We start from the raw sequence: 21,749 nt of genomic DNA, 5'->3' as shown, positions 1-21,749 counted from the left end.
CAGTGCCTCGCATGGGCTCCCTCTCATGGCTTGATCCTCAAGTTAGACCAGTCATTGGCTGGCCATTCCCACAAGCTCTGAGTCACAATTGCCCCAGCATATCTTGCATGCAGGACAGGTTGTGGGTTTTGTGACTGTGTTGGTGTCCCATTCTCAACTCTGGAAGACTTGCCTGCTTACAGGAGATGACTGGCTCAATGCCAGCTACTTTTATAAAGAAGAATATTTAGGTAACATCTCTGAAAGTTCACGACACTCAAGTCTCGTATTTTGTGAATATTCTCCTGTCACCTGTGAGCTCCTACAGCTTTCATCCATTTGTCCCACAGTCCATCCATCCCTCCACTTCCTGACAAGCATATCCTAAGAATCCATCCCTGCCCCCAGTTACAGGCGTATATGGTACACTCACACAGAGCTCCTGCTGTAGATGAGCTTGCCATTTAGTTCAGATTGTAGCGTGGTGCAAAAAGTGCTTTGGTAAAGACAGAGGGAACTGCAGAACACCACTGTGACCAAGCTGGGTTACAGAAAGGGAACGTAGAGCTCCTGGAGATTCGATGGGCAGAATGGCAGTTTTCCAGTCTAATAATGCAGCTGAGGAATTGCAAGTGATTGCACATGGCTGGACTTGATGCTAGACGTGCACCAGAAACGGCAACAACATGAAGTTGAAGCTGGTCAGGGACTGCGTGTTTGCTCCGCTGAAGCCGGTGCCACAGGGTTCGGCTTCTGTGCTTGTGGTATCAGGAAACAGTCACCCAGAGACCAGGAGTTGTTATGTAGGGAGCTCTAAAGTCTGACAAGTGTTGGAGGCGCAATGACTTCTTTTCATGACATGTGGGATTAGTAATAAAGGGCAGAAACTGTGACTTGTGTGTTTTGGTGAGGATTCTTAGATCTAAGTGTGCAAAGTAATTACTCGTGGTGTTAATAGAAAATACAAAATGATTCGTAACTTTAGGGTTTTACTTAAGTGAAACTTAGCACCCCTAGGAATTCGGATTGTCAGCAAGCACTCTTGGTCCTGATGTGCCATTTGTCCTTATTTGCCTGATGACTCTGAGAACGTAATGAATTTGCTCACAGAAGTTTCACAAGGGGGCTTCATGGACACAGCACTCTAAAAGCCACCAGCAATAAAGTCTTTGCATTTTCTTTAGGTGAATTTATTCTTACCTGATCTCTGTTGCCAAGGTCAGTCTCTTCACATGCACACAGAGCTCTGTTAAACATCCTCTTGGCCACCACTTGGCCATCAGGTGATAGAGCCCTAGAGACACAGTATGAGTGCTTGCTGTGAACAGAAACTAAGAAAGATGCAACACAAGAGGGGGTCCCAGTGAGAGAAGAGGGAAGGAAGGAGCGGGTGACTGTATCTTAGCCTAGCTTGATGTATCAGATCTCTTTAGTTTTCATGAATAATAATTTATTTACTGAGATCTCACAGACCATCTGCTTAATGCAAAGGAAGCTGGCAAGGAGCAGCCTTCGACTCCCTGGCCTTTTGCTTCAACTGCTATTTTGGAAACTGTGTTAATGTTTCGCCTAGCTCTAGTTTTCTCTCGGCTCTCTTACTGGCCTTGAATTTTGAAGGATTACAGACAACATCTAAAGCAATGAATAGATGTAAATTATTTACTGCCCTGGCATATAGTATATCTGACTAGGGACGTGGCCTTCATGTGGATTGATGTATTCTAAATATTATTTTTTTTCATATAAGGTCTTACACTGAAACTAGAGCTCACTGATTGGCTAGAATGGCTGTCAATAAGCTCCTAGTGTCCTCCTGTCTTCTGCTTCCAGTGCTGGGGTTACAGGCCTGAGGTGCCATGCCCAGCTTTTTATATGGTGCTATGTAAGACAAATTGCTAAATGGTCTTATTAATTAAAAAAAAAAAAACCTGGAGCCAGATATTGGGGTTAAAACTGAGAGATCAGAGGAATAGGACAAGCCACAGCCAGCCTTACCTTACCAACATCTCAGTATCCAAAGACACCAACTTCTTGTCTACCCACGCCTATATGACTTTCTGTTCTGCCAATTCACTTCCTCTCTCGGCCCAGCTACATCACTTCCTCTCTCCACCCAGCTACATCACTTCCTGTATATATGTACAGACCTCCAGACCTCTATGGTTAGTGCTGGGATTAAAGGCATCTGTCACCATGCCTGGCTCTGTTCCCAGTGTGGCCTTGAACTCAGAGACCTAGATGGATCTCTGCCTCCCAAATGCTAGGATTAAAGGCGTATGCTACCATTGACTAACTTCTATGTTTAAATATAGTGGCTGGCTTTTTCCTCTGATCCTCAGATAAGCTTTATTAGGGTATACAATATTTTGGGGGACACAGTGTATCACCACAGTGCTAGATATCCAAACTCATGTGCTTGTCCATCAAGCACTTTATCCACTGATCCTTTCTCCTAACCCCTGTCTACTTAATGTTCTGTGTAATTGCAACAAGAGTATCAGCAATGACAGAGGTCTTTTGTTAACTCAAATCTTTCATCTCAGTTATAGTAAAGATATGGTTCATAGTTTCGAAAGGGCAAAGGACAGTCAATGGAGAATCACTAAGGACCAGGCAAAATAATCTCAGTTTGAGATTCTTTGACGAGGAGATAGTTCTCCTTAGCTAGGTTTCTAGAAGTTATTTAGCTAAATCCAGTGAAATAATTTCCGGTGTGTGTGTGTGTGTGTGTGTGTGTGTCTGTCTGTCTGTCTGTCTGTCTGTCTGTCTGTCTCTCTGTATGCGTGTCTGTGTCTGTGGCCTTTTCTCAGTCTGGCCTTAAACTCAGTTTGTACCTGAGGATAATCTTGAACTTCTGACACTCCTGCCCATGCCTCTGGGCTGTGGTAACAAGCTTACACCAATATGCCTTGTTTCATGCGGCACTGGGAATAGAACCCAAGACTTTGTACATGTTTGCCAAAAAGTCAACCAATTGAGCTACATCCCAGATCCTGATGATGTGCTTTTGTATTTTTTAATGCTTGCTTTTATGAAAAGAAAACAAAAGTAGGAAGAAGGTGCCTTATTTGGACAACAGAAAATTCTTGAATCTGAAGTTCAATCAATCTTATATTTTTTATTTTATTATTTCAATAAAATTTTGTTGTTATAGCTGTGATTTTTAATTTTAGTTTTCTCATAAACAGGGCAATGCCAGTGACAGGCATAAAATTACAACTCTAAAACCAAACCAGGCTTTTTTTACAGAGTCTGTTTTTATCATTTGTGATTACTTGTTTGTTTATTTCACATGAAGTTATCACTATATATATATAAAAAGATAGTGTTGCTTCTCCTATCCCTGAGAACTACTTCTTTGGAATATAATTCTGGGAGATAGGAAGTGAAAAAACAAAAACATACTTGATATTTTAGAATATCTGAACAGCATATTTGCAACAGATTTGTTGTCTGCATGGGGCATGAGAATAATTCATTTGCTCAGTAACTCTTGGTTCAATTTAAAAACATTCAACACTGAAGTGTTAGGTATGGGAACAGAAAAGCCTCATTCCTATCCATTTTCTTACCTACTACTCTACCTCCTGGCTTAAGAGATACTTTCAGACCACAATTACCCAATATAAAGACTTGGGTGCATTAGCGTGAGATCCCACTTAGTGGACTATTGCTTGGCCTTGGCACTGGGGCTAGAATCCATCTTTCTGGTCTGGCATCTCACAACCGTACAGAGGACCTGAATGCTCATTTACATTCCTGTTCTTGTTTCATTTTATGAATAAGAGTTGAGTATCTGTCCTGGGAAAAAAGGTGTTTCCTCCTAGCATAAGACAAAATTACAACACAATGCCAAGGCCTTAGACTCTGAGTCACAGTTCTGGAACTGGACAACACCTTGTTCTGTAAGGAAGATGTACACTTAGATGAAGTGAGCATAGGGAATGGGCTTTAGAACAGAAGAGGTCTAAGAAAAGCAGACACAATGAAAAACCCATTGGCTTCCTTATCACGGTAGCTAGCCTGTTTGGGGTTTTGGCTGCTTTTTCTCCCAGCTTTCCTGATTTCTGCTTTATATTGAATTTATTTTATCTATCTATCTATCTATCTATCTATCTATCTATCTATCTATCTGTCTGTCTGTCTGTCTATCTATCTATGCATCTATCTGTCATTTCTCTCTCTTTATTTAGTGTGTGTGTGTGTGTGTGTGTGTGTGTGTGTGTGTGTGTGTGTGTGTGTGTGCGTGCTATGGTGCACATACGGAGGTCAGAGAACAACTAGCAGGAGTTGCTTCTCTCCTCCTGCTGTGTGAGTCCCCAGGATTGAACTAAGGGTGTTCAGTTTGGAGCAGGCACCTTTACCGGATGAGCCATCTCCCCAGCCCTCTTGAAGGTCAGAGAAATCACGAGGTCCCAAACTTGGAGGTGTGCAACTTTAGCACATGTGAGTATTTTGTTTGGTCTGTTGGGTCTAATGCCAGAGCTCGGTCCAAACAAATGATCAATTATAAATATTATATAACAACACCAACATGAATAAAATAAGAGAATGTCTGAAAGTACCAAACATGTTTCATGAGATGTTTCTTAATACAAGAATTTGATGTTGACATGATTTGCAGATTTCAGCCCTTACAAACATGCTTAGTGGGAAGGTACAGTGCATTAAGTCTAAAAGGGAAACCGTTAGTGGGATAACTCAGTAGCAGCCCATCCTTTGGTTTCTGCCGCTTGTATGGTTACAGTGATTTCCCTTTCTTTACCTCTCCAAGGTTTCATTGCCCAGAATATTACCACTGATCCCCAACTAGTAAATCTCTGATCTGACATTTCTTTGAAATAATCAAGTTTTCTTGTTTGAGTTGATCCCATCTGCCACACCACACTCACCCTTGAGATAAGATCCACCTGCGTCTCTAACTTTATTCAACATCTTTCTCCTTGCTGGAAACAGATCACCTCATACCAAGTGTGTGGTAAACACTTTCCCTCCTGGTAGAGTAGCGCTGACTTTAGTCTTTGCCTTTTATATTTCTTCATATTCATAAAGTAGAGGCACTTCACTTTCAGTTTTCAAAGTCCCTCCTCTTGGTTTGACCAAGTTCCCAAATCCTGGTATAAATATCTATTGCTTATCAGAGATGACACTTTCTTTGCTGTGTAGCCTAGTAGGGAAGAAGTGTTGGCTCCTCTGTTGAGAACAGCACATATGTGAACTGACTCCCTGAGAGCCTGTGGCATATTTGAGTATGTGTTTGTGTTTCTGAAATTACTAGATCAAAGGCAATTGGTTAGGGTTTCAATAGAGCTTTGAAATGTTTTAGAATGCTGAATTTCTGAAGAGCTTGCCTTCCTGTAGCTAGCACTGTCTTATGAAATTAGATATTCAAGAATGCTAGCGATTAATTGGCTTGCACTTTATTTCCATTGTTTCTTTTTCTTTGGAAGTCTTCTTTATCAGGCCTGTGGAGTAAATAAGTGATTATGAATTCATGTGTCGAGTGGCAGTATGTGCTAGCTGCCTACAGCTTTATTACATTAATCATCTATTTATTCCTTACATTCAATTTGACTTTGCACATTTTACCTGCCAAGAGTGGGCAATTCTGCCCCATCCCTACCCCATTGTGACTACAGAGTTCATGTGGTTTTCAGTATCCCTCTGAGTTCAGTTCAGGCTGATAGCTAAAGGGGAAGAAGATTCCATCTTTAGTAAAATTAATGGATGTAACATTTTGAGATTAAAATATTTAAGAGAATAAAAAGGAAGAAAAGTCATGTTATTGAATATAGCAAAATGTCATAGTATATACAATTACAAAGAAGAATCATGCATACCCATATATCTATATATAGATACATATATCTGTGTGTATATATGTATACACATATATCTATGTATATATGTATACACATCCATATATATATGTATGCACAAATATCCATGTGTGTGTGTGTATATATATATATATATATATATACACATATATCCTTGTATATGTATGTATGTATGTATACATGTACACACACACACACACACACACATACACATACACACATGGAAAGGGTGCTTTTTGGTCCTTGGGTGATACATTGTCTATATCAAGTGAAAGGGAAGAACTTCCTTTTCCTCTGTCATATTCTGTCCTTGGAGGGTAAGAATCTAATCAAGCTCTAACCGAGGGAAACAGGACTTGCCTTGAGTTTAGTTCTGACCTGAAGTAGCAAACACTTCAACAGTCCAGTTTCATCCCCCGACACATACACTTGTGCAATAATCTAAGAAAATTAGCAGAAAGAAACAACCTCACCTCACAAGGTACCCACCAAGAATGTGGTGAACAGGCTTGAGGCTGGTTACTATGAGTAACTCGAGGGAATGTTTCTATGTTTCATTTTTTTTTGTTTTAGATCATTTATACTCTTTAGCCACAAGTCTAAGAGACAGAGGACAGGGAAATTCTCTTTTTTTCTTATTTTGTGAAAAAATTATTATCAATGTTGATTAAATGATGGGTTTGCTAAACTCCAGCAGAGCTTAAATGTGTTAATAAGTATAATTTAGGAGTTAAATGAACTCTTAAAAGTCCAGTTTCTTTTTTAAAATTAGGGCTAGACTAGTGTGCCTCATTCTCCCATGAAAAAAAGAACAGAACTGTACTGTGTGTGGTGGCCCATGCTTGTGAGCCCAGCACTCTGAAGGTGGGCCAACAGGATCTGGGCATCCAAGTAGTCTCAGCAACATAGATAGAAAGGTTAAGGGCTACATGATAGCCTGTCTCCAAGAATCAAGCAAACAATGTGGTTCAGAATTGGTAAAAGAAATTGAAGACATCCAGTTTTCTCTTTAGACTTGAAAGTAATGCTCTCCCAAGGGCCCACCCCTGTAGTGGGTAGCCATTCCAGCTTTGACCTGGAAGTACCACCCCCATTGAGGCTTCCGTAACTGTCACGCCTACAAGGCGGAGGAGGACCCCTGAAGACCCGAGATCCGGATGGGCCGGCTCTCTTGGTTCCTGGATCCTGGATGCTGGAGGTAGACCGAGCAGAGTTCTCCAGAGAACACCGCTGGACTGCGCTTCACCTTTCCCAGACCCTGTTACTTATCCCTTCACTTGTAATTTACCCCACAAAATAAACCTCCCTTTTAACTACGTGGAGTTGCCTTAATATTTAAACCAATACACTCCACTTATTTTTTTCTCCAGTGAAGAAAAGGGAAAGAATGTTTAATACAATTAGTAGGAATCTTAGAGTTACATCCATTGCTCTATCAATTATGATCCCTTTCCTTCTCACTTCCCATGAGTTCCATTTACCTCTAGAGAATGGACCCAGACAACCAGACAGATAATTTAGCAAGGCTCAAAGAAGAGATACAATAATAACCAAATAATTTATAAACGTTTTCAGAATAGTTAAAATAACAAGCATTTTAAAGCCCTAGTAGGAAAAACACTGAGTGTTTTTAAAATAGTGTTTTTGAAAACTACAGAAGACTTCATGGCAGTGTGAAGGTTATTAGTGTGGGAGCACGGTGTATCTAATTAGACAGATGTGGAGCATCTCCAAAATTCAGATGCTTAAGTTCCAACTTACCTTAGAGCTAGTGAAGTAAAATATTTGTGTGAGGGGTATGGGAGTCCCATCTCTGCTTTTTCTTCACACCTTTTCTGGCTTTCCTCGGGCCTAGCTAGGTCTGGTAACAATTGCTCTGGTCACTTTCCTTCTCTTTATGAGTGATTAAATGTGAAGGTGTTGTAGACAGCACACTCCAGGATGTAGCGCAGCTGATGCCAGTGAGCTTTGCCTTGAAAGAGGCTGTTTTCAAAGGAATCTCAGCTACGCTCTTGTGGTGGTGGTAGATCTCCTGCAGCAATCATTTACTTCATTCCCCACACAACCCCACATGGTTAATCCTGTCACCCTCATTTCATAAGTGAGGCAGCTAACAGGCTTTTGGCAAAGGCTCAGTGACCTGCCACACACTGGAATCCAGTGACTGGAATTTGGATTGGAGACCACCAAGCATCAGAACGTGCTCTGGAAAAATGGATCCCAGAACCAATGGCAGATGGCAAACACACAACCTTCCATGTTGACAGTCACCAACACCCACCAGTTCAGGTGGAGACATTGAACATGTGTCCGTGCCAACAAACACATTCATCTATTATTTATATTGACTCAGGTATCACCGCACAGGAGATGGTATGAGGCTGAATACAGAGCTCTCTTTTTGGGAGGGAGGGGCATGCTTGTCTCCAGGCTGGGGATCACAATGAAGACCTTCTGCATAGTAGGCCGAGGCTCTCCCACTGAGCTCCGTCTGCTGCCTCCTCTTCCTGCTCCTCTTCTTCCTCCTCCTCTTCCTCCTCCTTCTCCTCCTCCTCTTCTTCCTCCTCCTTTTCAGTTTTATAACGTGTAGAATTTCAAGGTGGTTCTAATTGGTGTGAGAGAACAATAGTCACAGCTCCTTTAAATTCAAATGTCAAGTGATGATTTAGGGTAAAATTCAGGGGTTTTTTTTAGTCATTTGATCAATCTTGGTTTTGTTATCGCTCGCCACAGGCAAATCCTTGTGTTACGAGACTAGCACTTTAATCTCAGACATCTCTTATTAACCCTCATGGCAGATGTTATCTGTTCTTTTCTCTACTACCAGGCTGTCATAACCCTTTAGACTAGGGATTCTTAAACTTTTTCATGTAGGATTCCTTTTTATTTGAGAAATTTTTATTTTTAACACCAAATATGTAGATGTATACTGGGTATCCAGATCAAACACTGATAAGAAATAATAAAGTAATGTATTTAAAATAATTCTATGGAGTACATATAATTTCACTGTTTATTAAAATTGAAAGCAAATTTGTTCACCAAGGACAACAAATGGATATATTTATTTTTGCATGAAGAATTAAATCTTGGTAGAATATCTGTTACTGCCGGACATAGAGCATCTTCAACATTTTCAGAGTTTACTGATTTTTTTTTTTAAATTTTATGGTAGCCAGTGCTGCTTGGCAAAAAGATGTACAAAATGGAATAAATATATTTAAGGTTTTTCTTTTTTCTTTTATCTTCCTTCCTTCCCTCCCTCCCTCCTTCCTTTCTTTATTTCCTGAAATTGTCAAAATTACAAGTGAAAAAATTTTATTTAAACATTGTTCACGACATTTGTCAGCAACCATAGTGACAATTTTTCAAACCAAACATCCTAACACGACGCCATCCTAAGATGCGCACATTTGATCCTTACGAGCCGGGAACAACCGAGAGAAAATACTGAGATCTTTGTTTTCTGTAAATCAAGCCGCTTTGTTTTGGTAAGAGCAGAGAGCTTTGTGTGTACAGCAAACACACTGCAATTCAAACAGACATCCGTCTCAAATCTGGGTTGATGTGTTCCTGGCAGCCTTGACTGCTGTTGTGTGGAGAGATGCATCCTGTGAAGTGCACCTGTGTGTTCAGAACTGAGGCCACAATGAAGTCTCTTAATGCAACACGGGTGAGCACTGCCAGCCACGCCTGGGCTTCGTGGCGTCGTTGAGTTTCGGTTTATTTCATGGTGCATCCAGAATCCTTTTACTGTTGCCGACATTTCCATGGCCCACATGGTGCCGCTGCAGAAACCCCAGGATAGAAGCTGTACTTTGGAATGTTAGAGGAGGTGAATTAATTCCCAGACATGAGCATTTTGACCTGATTGCCATATCATCTCCTGGAGTCATCTTTAGCCATTTCTTGATACTTCACATACGCACTTGTTTTAATAAAAGCACGCATTTATATAAAACCTTTGATTAATCCAATTATCACAATTTTTCAGTTTTCTTGAGACCAAGGCCTCTACAGCTGCTCATGATCCACAGTTTAGTGATCAGTTTATCCTAATTGGCAATGTGTTTTCCTTACAGGGTATGATGGCATTATTGCTATTTGTGGTTTTATCTCTCACAAATCATGGGACACCATGCTAGCTTAGGTAGTAAATTTGGTAATATATTTTCTTCTCTCTTACTAATTCCAGTATCCCACTTGAAGTGTGACTTTTCCAGTCTCATATAACACTCCTGTGTTCTTTTACTTTGTAATACTCTTCTTCCTTTAATTTTAAATGCAGGCTTCAGTAAAGTACAGACTTCAGTAGAACTACATTTAGTGTCTCTCTTTACCTAAGAAGTTGTTTTATACAGTCTTTTAGCTGATTTAAAAAAAATCATTTATTTATTTGACATTCTGACCTCAGCCTCCCCTTCCTCCTCTCCTCCCAACTCCCTCCCCAGCCTCCCTCCCCTCCACCCACCTCAATCCACCCCTCCTTTGTATTTGCTCAGAAAGGGGCAGGCCTCCCATGGCTGAATTTTTAATATATAAGCCTTTTTCTTAAAGTTGCAGGAGAGAAAGCAATCATGTACATGGTCCATTTTCCCAAGAAAGTGTTGAAAAATGAATGTCTCTTTATCCACACAACTTAGAAGGAAAATCTGCAAACTATTGGTAAATGTTTGTTATAGACGAAAACAAAGTAGTTGGTGTTTGATTCTTCTGGCTGAACTCAGCCTTCAGAAACACAAAATATGCATGGTGTGATCCTGTTGCATTTGTGAAGGAGACTTGGGACAATGTTCCACAGATAATGCAGAGTCCAAGTGTATTTTAAAGATGGGGTATTCTTCCACACAGCCATGCTATATGGTAGTTCTAAAGTTATTACTTTAAATCAATTATACAGTTTGATATTGGGGCATTTTCTGGTTTTCTGGTATGAATGGAGTTCTAATTTTTAGGTTCTAGCCTTCACTTTCATGGCTAGAGGGAGAAACACTTTTTGCCGACATCAGGCTTATATAATGCCTTATGTTTCCGTAATAGCCTGGTTATACTAGGTTTGATGTTTTCTTTTTTTAAAATTCTTATTATTTTTTAATTTTATAATTTAATTTAATTTTATATATCAGCCACAGATTCCCCTGTCCTCCTCCCTCTCCCCCTTCCTGCCTTCCCCCCAATCCATCCCCCATTCCCATCTCCTCCAGGGCAAGGACTTCCCTGGGGATTCAGCTCAACCTTGTAGATTCAGTCCAGGCAGGTCTAGTCCCCTCCTCCCTTCACCAAGGCTGAGCAAAGTGTCTCAGCATAGGCCCCAGGCTCCAAAAAGCCAGCTCATGCACTAAGGACAGGTCTTGGTCCCACTGCCTGAGGACCTCCCAAACAGTTCAAGCTAATCAACTGTCTCACTTATCCAGAGGGTCTGATCCAGTTGGGGGCTCTTCAGCTATTGGTTCATAGTTCATGTGTTTCTACTAGTTTGGCAATTTGTCCCTGTGCTTTTTCCAATCATGGTCTCAACATCTCTCGCTCATACAATACCTCCACAATAGACTACTGGCAATGGTCGAGAGAAAGCCCAAACTGACCTAGTCTGGTGATCGGATGGCCAAACACCCTAATGTTGTGGTAGAACTCTCATCCAATGACTGATGGAATCAGATGCAGAGATCCATCGCCAGGCCCCAGGTGGAGCTCCGGGAGTCCAATCGGCTTGATACTTTCAAGTTGAGTTTGTTTGTTTGTGTCTGAACAAGTACTTTTCTGTATTCTAAAATGATGCTATCGTCCTTTCATTTCCTGGGGTCATTTGTTGACTATGTCCATGTCAATCAGATGCAAAAGACAGACCCAAGTATGACCACTGACCAGGCATTGTTAGGTTTATAAAAGAGTGTTTACTAGTAGAGTATCATATCTTACAGTGCACGCCAGTGGTTTTGTTTCAGGACAGTTGTTTTAGCAAGTGGAGTTTCCTTTAGTAGGCAATGAGTGAAATACTGAGTTTCTGTCTTTTTTTATTCATGTGCTCCTCAAGAGCTAGCAAGATGTTGTATGAGGTCTTTAAAAGATAAAATATATTTAAACAGATCTCTCTTTTTCTAAAGCATAGGACCCAAAGCTTATAAAGAATGTATAGATCGTCACTTACAGTTCTGTAGAGTGTGCATACACCTTTTCCATTGACATCATTCCTGAAAATTAGCAATGTCATACTTTTGACTTTATTAAAAGATTAGTTTCAAACTACAATATGTCATATGACATTTAAAAAGCCATCAGCCTCCAACCAAATACTTGGAATAAATAATAAGCATAAAATACCACATTTTTTAAACTTTAAATGTAAAGATAGTACTTTCTACACACCTATAATTCAATGATTATTTGTTCTTTATTATTCTTTCATGTAGAAAATTTATACACAAATATCCTAAAAATGTATTTGAACGGGGACCATTTGATTATGATACTAAATATTTTATTTATTTATTTATTCTTGATTTCTTCCTTTTTCTTTTCTTTCTTTTTTTTTTTTTTTTGGTTTTTCGAGATAGGGTTTCTCTGTGTAGCTTTGCGCCTTTCCTGGGACTCACTTGGTAGCCCAGGCTGGCCTTGAACTCACAGAGATCCGCCTGGCTCTGCCTCCCGAGTGCTGGGATTAAAGGTGTGCACCACCACCGCCCAGCTAATTTCTTCCCTTTTCTTTATTTAACTTACTTACTTATTTTACATCCCAACTGCAGTTGCCCCTTCCTCCTCTCCTCCCACCGCTTCCCCCACTTTCCCTCTGCCCCACCCCTTCCCCAATCCACCCTTCCTCTATTTCTGTTCAGAAAGGGGCAGGCCTCCCATGGGTGTCAACAAAGCATGTTATGTCAAGTTGCAGTAGGACTAAGCTCCTCCCCTTGTATTAAGGCTGGGCAAGGCAATGCAGGATGAGGACTAAGTTCCCAAGAGCCAGTTAAAGCATCAGGGTCAGCCCCTGTTCCCATTGTCAGGATTCCCATAAGTAGATCAAGCTACACAACTGTCACATGTATGTAGAGGGCCTAGAGGGGTCCCATGCAGGCTTGCTGTTTGTTGATGACGTTCTAGGTGACTCTAGTTTGTGTCAGGTTAACAATAAAAACTAATCAGTGCAATACCCCAGCTGACCTGACCTCTGCACTTTAAAACTCATTCATGCTTCTTATGTTCTTTTCTCCACAGGAGTAGGGTAATCTGGTTGTAACTGCCATGGGCATGTTTTGAGAAAAAACTCTACTGCTGTGGTTTGGATGGGATTTGTCCCCCAAAGGTTTGTCCCCACTGTAACAGTATTAAGAAGTGGTGGATCTTTAATAGGTAGAGCCATTAGACGGCAATTGTGTCACGGGGACATCATTTTTGGAGGAAACTGATGTAGCTCTCACAGGACTTGATTGGTTATCATGAGGTTGGGTTGTTGTAGATCATTGGATTCATGTGCTTGGTTTTTTCTTCATGTGACTCTTCCACCTGTTCGTGGTGTTGTCCTATAGCCATGGAGCCTATGCCAGATAATAAAACCATATCATTCAGACTTCAGCCACAGTGAACATGAACCTCCTAGATCACCTTCTTAAACGTCTGATTCCATTTATTCTGCCAATCTCCACTTTTTATTTGGACTGCTGAATTTACTCACACTTAATGCAACATCTGGTAGGTAGATGTTATGTCCCCCCAGTGTGATTATTTGTTCCCTGTGCCTCCCTTTTGTTCCTCTGTCCTTCTATTACTGTTTTCTCTGTGCAAAAATATTTTCTACCTAACCATTTATAACTTAGTGTTTCTTTTAATTTTTTTCAAACCATAAAATTAATTTATTTTAGCTATTTTCTTAAGTGGGTGTCTGAGCATTACAATGAATGTTTTCACTTGAAATAACATAGTTTGAGTCATTATCCACATAATTTCAGTACAATTAGAAAACTTTGCTCTAATCTAGCTTGATTTCATCCTCTCTTAGTTGTGTTACTGCTTTTGTATGAATATTTATATAATATAAGCATATCAAGACAGATTCATGATTCCTTTATGAAGATGCTTTGAAATTTTGGGGCGATAGAAGAGTTACAAATAAAATACATTTATACTGTCTTTCACATTTACCATGATATATGTGTGTGTGTGTGTGTGTGTGTGTGTGTGTGAGAGAGAGAGAGAGAGAGAGAGAGAGAGAGAGAGAGAGAGAGAGAGAGAGAGCTGGCATGTAAGCACATGCATGCATTATCCCTTGTGTAACTCACTGATTTTCATTAGGATTGTTTCTAAGATCTTGACTGAGTTGGTTTATAGGACTGTGGACAGCTTATCAGTGATTACAGCACCAAGAAAGTATGTCTGCCTCTCCCACCAACACTTATCTATATATTAGTCCTCCATGACAGGGTTTAATGGGACCTGTCTTATGGAGCTCTTGTGCAGGTAGTCATGGCTCCTGTGGATTCAAGAGTTCAGCAGGCATAGGATGCATAGAAGTCAGCCTTCCACATCTTTCCCTCTCCCATCCTTCCACTTTACATTCTTTTCTTCCGCCGTGTTCCCTGAACCTTGGAGAAAGTGATATGTAAGTATCACTTGTGAATGGGCATTCGACAGTCATTGACTCTCTGTCTTTTGGTTGGTTATGAGTATCCTAAGTTCCAGTGGCCACTGCAGAAGAATGTTCTCTAAACAAAGCTGAGAACAGCCCTATTCTGTGGGTGTGGTTATTTAGAAAGCAATTTGACAAGCACATGATGTTGTAGCAAGTCTGTTGGATGGTTTCCTGTGTGAAATCTTAAATTTCCGCCTCCAAGTTAAAGGAAAATCTGTCAGATATTTACAATACCTCTATTAAATTAACAATCTCTTGTTTCCTTGTGAAGGACAGTTTGGCAGTAACTATCAAAATTTGATGTTTGAACATTTCCTTTTTTAAAAAAAATTTATTCTTTGTGTCTTTTACATCACACGTCTGTCTCCATCTCATTCATTTCCCCATCCCTTTGTATCCACCTTCTGCCCTTGCCAACCCCTCTCCCCAAATAAAATAAAATAAAATTTAAGAGAAAAAAAAGAGAGAAGAGAAAATCAGTCTCATCATGGAAGCTATAGTGCAACACAGTGAGTCACTAAGTAAACCCTTTTATCCATGCAAGTGTTCATTGCAAAGAGTCATTGGTCTGGTTTGAGGCCTCTGGTTCCTGCTATACTATCAATGTTTGGCCCTCACTGGAACTCCTTTTGGTTATCCTGCTATTGCCCTGTGTTGTGAAAATCCTGCAACCTTGGGTCTGCAGGACCAGTCCATCACCTGCTCCAGCAGATCACAGATGGGGCGGATGTTGGGGGTGGGGCAACACATAACCCTGGTTCTGCATGCCCTCTATTTTTTAGTGTAGATTTTTTTGTTTGTTTGTTTGTTTGTTTTTTGGTTTTTCAAGGCAGGGTTTCTCTGTGTAGTTTTGGTTCCTGTCCCAGAACTCACTTGGTAGCCCAGGCTGACCTCTAACTCACAGAGATCCACCTGCCTCTGCCTCCCAAGTGCTGGGATTAAAGGCGTGGAGCCACCACCACCCTTTAGTGTAGATTTGAGCTGCTGTATAGTATACTTTCTTTTTAGTGTTGAAGTCTCCCCTTGCTGGCCTTTAAATAGATGGAGAATTTGAGTTATGGTTAAGTTATGAGTTAAGGTCTGCTCAAATTCAGTAGTAAGCTGATCTAACAGGCAAATGCAAGAGAATGTTGTCATAGGATTAACTGGAAAGTGAAGTAAAGTAGTTGATGTTCCAAGCTGGCTATAGAATCAAAGGAATGTGGAAGGAGCTTGAGTTACTAGAGTAAGCATGGGGGGCAGGAAGACAGATGAAGTGGTGTCTTGAATGGGAATGGCCCCCATAGGGTCATATGTTGGAATATTTGGTTCCCAGTTTGGTAAAACTGTTTAGGAAGGATTAGACAGTGTGGCCTTGTTGAAGGATGTGTGTTACTGGGGGTGGACTTCCAAGTTTCAAAAGACTCATGCCATTTCTAGTCTCTCTCTCTGCCTCATGGTTGTGGATCAGCATGTGAAATGTCAGCTGTTTCTTTACTCTACCATCACGGATTCTAATCCACCAAAATTGTAAACCCAGTTAAACTCTTTTGTAAGTTGCTTTTGTAGGTGTGTTTTATCACAGCAAGAGAAATGTAACTAAGGCAGAAACTGGTACTAGGAGTGGGGTGGTGTTGTGACTGGTCTGATCATGCTATTATTTTGGAGGAATGTGGACGACTTGGAAACTTTCGACTGGGAAGCAGTTAAATGCTCTAAGTGAGGGTTGATGAGTCATCCTAGCAGGACCCAGGAAGATAATAGTGCTGAGAGCAATGTTGGCTATGGCAAGATCAAGAGATTTCAATGGGGAGCAATATTAGCACTAGAGACTATTCTTGTGATATTTTTGGCAAAGAATATTGCTGTTTTCTGCCTAATAATTTGCTAATTGGAAAGCTTTGGATTGATTTCCTTGGTGGAGATTCCAAAGCAACCTAATATTGACTCTGTTGTGTAACTATTAATAAGCAGTCTTATGCAGGTCTATGAAGAAAAAGAGCAAGCAGGACAAAAGAAATACGAAATACAGGATTTGAAGTGAAAAGGACACCAGGGAATTTAATGTTAGGACCTAGACTTGTGTGGAAAGAGATGAGAAGGTGAAAGGAAGGCCTATTCTGAAAAGGAGTAAAGGGAGGGATGTTCTCAGGGAAAACCCCTACCCAGCAAAGCTTCCAATTTATAAAAAAGGAAAAGTCTGGGGGAATTTTCTGCTCTTAAAAAGCAACACAAAAGGGAAACTTCTGCAAATGTGATTCAGTGGGGCTAGGCTCCATCCCAAGTGGGCAGCTGAACTTGAAGGTGCTTTCCATATGGTTCTAGTTTAGAATCGTAAAGGATACAGTGGTAAAGAAGTGGAATCTTCCTCTACCACCAAGGTAAGCCACTGAGGCTAGGCTTGTGGCAGGGGAGTCCCTGAATGGAGGCCCTGAGAGGCTATTGTGTGAAGCTGTGAAAATGAAGCCTAGATTGTGTTGGAGATCTCAATACACTGGAGATGCCAGAGCCATGAGACATCTGTCCAGGAGACCTACAGAACAGTAAGGGTGGAACCAACCCAAGAGAGAGAAGTGTGTTGCAAGCAGAAAAGCCAAAAGGATGGACTCATTTATGCTCTTTGGCGTTGGACATAGAGCTACAGGATTTGGAGTTTGCCCTGCTGTGTTTCTGTCTGGCATTGGCCCCGTATTTCCTCACAATGTCCCAATTACTCCCTTTTGGGGAGTAAATTCTGTAACATTGTATTTTGGAAGCATATAATTTTTTAAAGAATTTTATAGGAGGTTAAAATTAAGAGAGCACCTTGAGTCTCTGAAGAGACTTTGTACTTTTAAATTGTGTTGAGTCCGAAAACTTTCAAGACTTTGGAAGTTGGACTCAATGCATTTTGCGTTATGATTTGGCCATGAGTCTAAGGTGGCCAGAGAATGGTTTGAATGAGAATGGCTTCCATAGGGTTGTATTTTTGAATGCTTAGCCCCTAGTCGGTGGAACTGGTTGAGAAGAATTAGGAGGTGTGGCCTTGTTGGAGGCAGTGTGTCACTGGAAGTGGACTTTAAGATTTCAGAAGATTCAGTGCCATCTACAGCTTCTCTCTTTTTGCTTTTTGGTTGTGGATTAAGATGTGAGCTCACACCAGTTCCTTTGATCCACCATTGTGGCCTCTAGCCCTTGGAAACTATAAGTCCAAATTAAAGACATTCTTTTATAAGTTGTCTTGATCATGACATTTTATCACAGCAATAGAAAAGTAACTAAGATAGATAAGATACAGGAAACTCTTATTTTGACATTTTAAAGATTCCTCAATTTAGCTAATAGTTTCTTAAGCTGCTTGCAGACACATGATCATAAGGACTCAGTGCTGTTATTGGTTATTAAAGCCAACTGTTTTTTATTTTTACTTTATAGAAAACTGAACATCTTCAAGTTGCCCCCAAATCACATTAACTCCAAAGAATGAAAAACTTGAAAAAAAATTGGAAAAGTGTTTCCTAAAAGTTTGACGATGTTACAAAATGTTTGCACATTCACATCCTTTATAATGTGTGATTCTCTTGGAATGCAGATATAAGAATTCTAAGAGTTTATAGAAACAGGGTTTAATTACACTGCATAAGACGACTGATTGAGAGCCTTAAATGTTTGTTAATAGACCGAATAAAGGGGTCCTGGGTACTTAGAACACAGTGTGTTCTATCAGCATGTAGATTCATTAGTCTATTTCTTGTTATTTCTTTCCTTTATTTTCTTTCAGCCTTTGAGGAGAGAAAGCAGTAAATGTGTGTGTGTGTGTGTGTGTGTGTGTGTGTGTGTGTGTGTGTGTGTGTGAGAGAGAGAGAGAGAGAGAGAGAGAGAGAGAGAGAGAGAGAGAGAAAGAGAGAGAGAGAGAGAGAGAGAGAGAGAATTATCATTGATCTGCCACATTTAATTTCTATGTGGGATCAGAAGTTCTGACCTTTTCTGAACTTTCCCCTAACTTGTGACCATTTTTTCACTCAGCCATTTATTTTTCTAGATAATTCTCACACATTTTGGGACTAGAGATAGCAATGTGTATTTTCATTCTATCTGCAATATAATACTTTAAATAGCTTTATTATTCATGAAGAACCAAACATTATCTGTAGGTTAAATAAATAATAGTTTTTACATATTATATCCATGTTTATTATTTTCAAATTTCCATTAGTTTCTCTGTGAGTAATAAAAAGGAAATGTATTGTTGCTTTTTGATAGTTTTTGCTACAGCTACCTATCAGGGCACGTGAGTAGGATTTGCCCCCCTGTTTTCTTGTAGTAACCTGGTCACTGCAACTGGACTCTACCTTCCTCAGGGGACGTAACTGGTTTGTACATTTGGGACGGGAGCTGAGCCTTGTCACCTTACTTTATGATGCAGAATGTATGTGAAGTAAACTTAGCAACAGAGACCCCTGTTGGGAGACTTGGTGCCAGTCTACCAAATAGTAGGGTTCCCATGCTCTCTGTGTCTAAGCCAGTGTCTGCCATATCCCCAGCCTCACTGATATTTTGTCCTAGTCACCCAACCTCCTTGTGTTATCCACAGGTTGGCACACAGCTTCCTGAGCAAATCTACCCCTCCCACTGGTCCAATCTCACCCAGCTGTTGTGTTATGGCCGCAGCTGCCCGCTTTGACAGCAGCACCAACCAATGGTGACGGACCACCTGGCTCCACAGAACTTACAGTGCTGACCCTCTGGTTCTCTGTAGGAAAAGATTTGTTAAGCTTGGGGCTTTTAGCCATAATTTGGAAAGAAAACAAGGCAGTCACTTACTGTGCTCTCTAAATTCCTAAATTAATTATTTAAAGTCATGATGTGCTTAGCAGGAATGACAAAGTGGAAATGTTATGCAAGGTGCTGGCTACTTCTTCACAGGAACAGGAAACAGGTTGGAAAAAAGAGGAAACAACGTGTATAATGTGTTTTATAGTCTGTCTTTTCTCTGGCCCTTCAAATGACACATTCTCAAGAATAATGGCCCCAGCTTAGTCACCCCATCATGTGGGTCCTGGCCTCTTTTCCTTTGGTCATCTATAGTAACATCAAACATTCATCTCTGCAGCTTTACACCAGTCTAGCATTGTTGGCTTGAACTCGATGGTGTTCTTTGTCTTTTGAAAGTTCATATTGTATATTGATTGTTTTTTAAACCGACTGGCATCTCCTGGATTTTTATACCCAATTGTAAAGACTATTTATTTATGTTTGAATATTTAGGGTTTTTTTTGGCATTGTAATAGGGTTTATTCTTTTTTTTATAGTTTAAGGAATTTATTTCTTTTTTTTTTAAAAAAAAAATATGGAACGCTTCACGAATTTGCATGTCATCCTTGCACAGGGGCCATGCTAATCTTCTCTGTATTGTTCCAATTTTAGTATATGTGCTACCGAAGCGAGCACGAATATTTAGTTTTTAAATTCAATTTTCTAATGATTTAGTACTTCTCCTCCCCCAACCAAAATAAAAGAATGGGATATTGGACTGAGGTCATTGCAAAGAACTCATCTGGTCTCGCTCTCTTCTTACTCTAGTTAATACTTTATAGGGCATGTCTTCTGATCTTTTAGCTCCAATGTTGTTTCAGAGAATGCACTGTCCTCTTTGATATCCTGTTAGCAAACTACATCCCAATCCCTTGTTCTCCATAAGTAGATCATCCCTACTGAGATGATCTCCGTTTGGCTTTGCTTAGTGTTTGGCATCTTTTCAGTTGCATTTATTTGCTTCATTCAGGAGCTTATTCTTTTGATTTCGCTATTTACAGTTTCACCTGGGTGTGCAGATGTCTTCACAACCATACTGGAAACAAAAATCAAACTTACATATTTAGGGGACTGCTTCATAACCTTCTTCTGGTGGCATTTAAATTCATAGTTTTTTTTTCTTGGAAAGAACATACTCATATGGCTTTTTAAAGGTTAAACAAAAGAGAATATTATCTGTTTCCCATTGTTAACCCTCAAAGGTGTATAATCATTTATTAAAGAGATACATTGTGTATGCGTGTTTTATTTTGGCACAAATGATACTAGTTTCTATTTGTGTTTGAGACAGGAGTTCACTAAGTAGCCCAGGCTAGCCTTGAAGTCAAGATCGTCCTGATTTAGCTTCCTGACATCACACCTGCCTTAGTACTTCTTCAGCCATTGGATTTTAAAATGACTGATTCTTAATAATGACTACGTCTATGGATCACTTAGGTGCCGCACTAAGTGTTTTATATAGTATGTCTCACTTAGTTCAAAGTTAGTTAGTTTATTATTGCATTTTCGGTTGTCACAGAGTCTGAAGTAGATACTGTTGCTTCCTAACTTCTCAAATGAGAGAACTAGGACTTTGCCGAGTGAGGTTTGCTGCGAAGGGAAGAGCTTGGGTGCTCACTTCTGGCTTCCTAGTCTTTAACTGGTGCTATGTTCTTCAAGTATATTTCACCAATAATTGCATCAAAATGGCCTGGGTATTTGTACAGCATAGACCTCTGAGTTCACCATTGGAGTTTTTTTATTTCCTAAGAATTTAGTGATGATGTCTCAAGTTTACATTGTTTATAAGAGACCCATTTGGATTTTAAGTAGCTTAAAGTCTGTAGATCCCTGCATTATATAGTATATTGCCTTTTCCTATGAACAATATTTATTAATCTTTTCAATCCAGACAAAAATAAGTTTTAGACCTTTAACATAAACTATGATTCAGTGCACATACTTAAAAATGAATTTTTAATTTTAGTTCTAATACAAGAAAAGAATTTTCTTTCCGGTAGAAATTGTGGCCCACACAATATGTGGGTTTAGAATTTTTATAGTTTTTGACTTGTGAGAATTTTGTGATGAGCAGAGATAATACCCTTTCCTGCTAATCCCTAGTTGCTGATTTCTTCCCACAGATACAATTTCAGACACTAAAAATGGCCAGTCAAGTATCTTACTAGTTCTTTTACATTTTTTTGTAAATATGACTATAGGTTATATGTTTTCTCTTCTATTTTGGCCTCTATATTAGTTTTCTATGACTACCACACTGCCTGTCTAAACCACTGACATTTTATTGTCTGGAAATTCTTTATTTAACAAACATTATGTACCTGCAAAGGTCCACTTTCCAAATAAGGTCCTGTTCTGAGGTACTGGGGCCTCCATCTCTCATCCATACATTTTGAGTTGATGATCTTAAATCCATGTAATACTTAAAATGACAATCCCAGGTAGAGCCCACCCTGATTTTCTCAGCTAACTATTGGGGAGATTTCTACTTTGGTTTCAAATGCTTAGATCGAAACCTTCCATTTTGAAGAGAGATT

General features: G+C 39.9%; 1 non-coding gene across 1 annotated transcript; it reads right to left on the bottom strand.

Annotated features, from left to right (window-relative positions):
- Window positions 1-19,741: 19,741 nt before the first annotated feature.
- On the bottom strand, window positions 19,742-19,848 carry LOC131895394 (U6 spliceosomal RNA). Its single transcript, XR_009375156.1, has one exon. It is a non-coding gene; the product is annotated as a U6 spliceosomal RNA (small nuclear RNA).
- Window positions 19,849-21,749: the final 1,901 nt, after the last annotated feature.

Source organism: Peromyscus eremicus, chromosome 18 (genome assembly GCF_949786415.1).
Source record: "Peromyscus eremicus chromosome 18, PerEre_H2_v1, whole genome shotgun sequence".
Classification (NCBI taxonomy): Eukaryota; Metazoa; Chordata; class Mammalia; order Rodentia; family Cricetidae; genus Peromyscus; species Peromyscus eremicus.
The sequence above is the reverse complement of the archived record's forward strand: the minus strand, read 5'-3'. Positions and strand labels throughout refer to the sequence as shown.